Source organism: Trachymyrmex cornetzi, unplaced genomic scaffold, assembly GCF_001594075.2.
Source record: "Trachymyrmex cornetzi isolate Tcor2-1 unplaced genomic scaffold, Tcor1.1 scaffold326, whole genome shotgun sequence".
Lineage (NCBI taxonomy): Eukaryota > Metazoa > Arthropoda > Insecta > Hymenoptera > Formicidae > Trachymyrmex > Trachymyrmex cornetzi.
The window spans coordinates 114,802-117,415 of record NW_017297961.1 but is presented as its reverse complement, the minus strand read 5'-3'; positions in this window follow the sequence as shown (position 1 = coordinate 117,415).

The following is a 2,614-nucleotide window of genomic DNA, read 5'->3' as shown; positions in this document are numbered from 1 at the left end:
GGCCCGCGTGTCACGCCGACGCATTGCGAAGCGGCTTTAAAGTAAGGTGACCAATCGTCCAAAATTAAAGATAGTCTAATATTTTATCTCAAATTAATGACATAATTATGAATTTTCCCTTTAAATGTGAAAACAATAAGCGTGAAATAATAAGTGAAAATAATAAACAAGCGTAAAATTTATAACGTAAATTAATAAATGTATAATTTTTAACATGTAAAGAATATGAATTTTTTACTCAAAAACCCAGATATTTGTATTCATAAAAAACATTCAGTAGAAAAATACAATTTAAAAAAATAAACTGTGATGTCATAACTTGATGTAATATTTGTTTAATAGTCATTTACAAATATAATATAATATTGTTCGTGTATTTCGTTAACAATTATAAAAAATGTTGATATCTATTAAAATTTCACTACGACAATTAATATTGATTTTTTTTTAAATGGCCTGCTTTTTTTCTTAAAGATTGGTTATCTTACTTTAAAGAGAAGCGAGTTGTTACTTTGTGCTCATGGATTCATTGTTTAATCACATATGCGATAAGAGATTAATTACGATGACTTTCTTGACTTGAAACAGATGAAAATTATAAAAGTAAACAAATTAATTATAGAGATGTTGATTAATAAAATGATAAATATCTCAGTAAATTCGCTCACTTTTGTAATTTTTATCTCAAGATACACAATAAATTTCGATTCGTATTACAAGCTGGAAAAGAGAATCACATAAGAGCATAGATCTGAGCATTTCTGAGCATCAGTTGTGAAATCCGCAATCAGCTGTCAAGATAACGTAATATATATCTCGGTTTATAATGCGAAAAAGTGAGATAGAAAGAAAAGGTTTATGATCTTATCAATGTTGGAACGTATCTAGGTAAAAGTATCTAGATACTTTAGTTGTACCTAAGTGCATTACCTAGATCCTTACGGACGGAGATACCTGTATCCGTATCTAGTTACTTTTTGGTACGGTACCTTTTAAATTTTAGATACATAAGTACAGGGTACTTGTAAAAGTAATTAATTACAGTTACAGTTTTTCTCTTTCAAAAAGTAATTAATTACCGTTACAAGTTATTGACTCTGAAAAGTAATTCGTTACAGTTACAGTTACTGAAAAAGTAACTTTAAGTTACTTTTAAGTTACTTTTTTCATCAGAATTTTTACTAGTAGTATCGATACCATTAGGGCAGTATTTAGAAACATTATCCAACTGCCTTCATGTATCGTTTTACCCTTGTTTTTCACCTAATATTAAACAAGGATGATACATGAGATCATCAGAGTAACGCAGCCTAGGGCAATTAAAAAAAAAAGACTGGCTTACATTTACATGTTATACAATTTTATTCAAAAAGATAAAAAAATTCTATGGTAAAGACGTTTTTCGTTAAAGTAATATAAACACATATGAATACGAATATGAATATGCAATAGCACACATACAATGTTTTTTATAAAAAAAATTCTTTTTATATTCGGCTAAAAGTTGCAAATAAATTCCAGCACTAATACAAAATGATCTACAACCGTTCACTGCAACGCTCTTGCATTTGATTAGCGGATTCCATTAGATCCAAAAATATGGACCAAACAGGTACAAGAGTTCATTGAACGCTTTAATTAAATTTCTTTCTTCTGATTAGTCAAATATTTCGAAGTATTTGTAGCGCCAAGTGGACACTACCGTACACTAAAAATTGACAAATAAGTTTAAAATATATAAAATAACTATGAAAGTAACTATTAAATTAGTTACTATAATTACTTAAAAGATGTAACTAAGTTAAGTTATAATTACAGATGGAAAGAAAGTAACGAAGTTAAGTTACAATTACTGAAAAAAAGTAACTCTAACTGTAACTTCGTTACAAGTAACGAGTTACTTCCCATCCCTGCATAAGTACAAGGTACTTATACATTTTATTTATGTCATATTGGAAACTTAATTTTTTATTGCTGTAAATCATCTTTCTTCTCTAATTCTTAACTTTGTACAAGTGCTTTCATTTGCTTCACCCTGTGGGAGAAAAAGTTTTACAAAATTATGTAATTTCATATTAGTTATATAAAATTATATATAATTATATACAGGGGTTTTCCAACCTACAGGATCGCTGTATCAGCTCTCACGAGCTGATACAGCGAACTGAACTGAATCGAAAAGTCCTTTACCATTTACAAGCGACCGCGACCGATGGGCGTATACTTGGTGGTAGTCTGCGCCGATACGTGCTTATTTAATATATAGAAATTAATATCTCCTAAAGTATTAGCAAAAATTGTCAAATGATAAAAGACTTTCCAACTCAGTTCAGTCCGCTCTAGCTGCTCATGGGAAGTGATCTCGTAGGTCGGGGACATCCTGTATATGAAATATGCACATATTTGAACATATTCTATATGTAATTATATTTAATTTTACATAATATATAACTTTTGTAATATATAAGTTTTATAAAAGTATATAATTTTATCGACTTTTTATCATCGAGACATTCTTTTATGTGGTAAAACAAACAAATAAAATGTAGTATATATCAGGGAATGGAAGTAACTCGTTACTTGTAACGAAGTTACAGTTACAAGTTACTTTTTT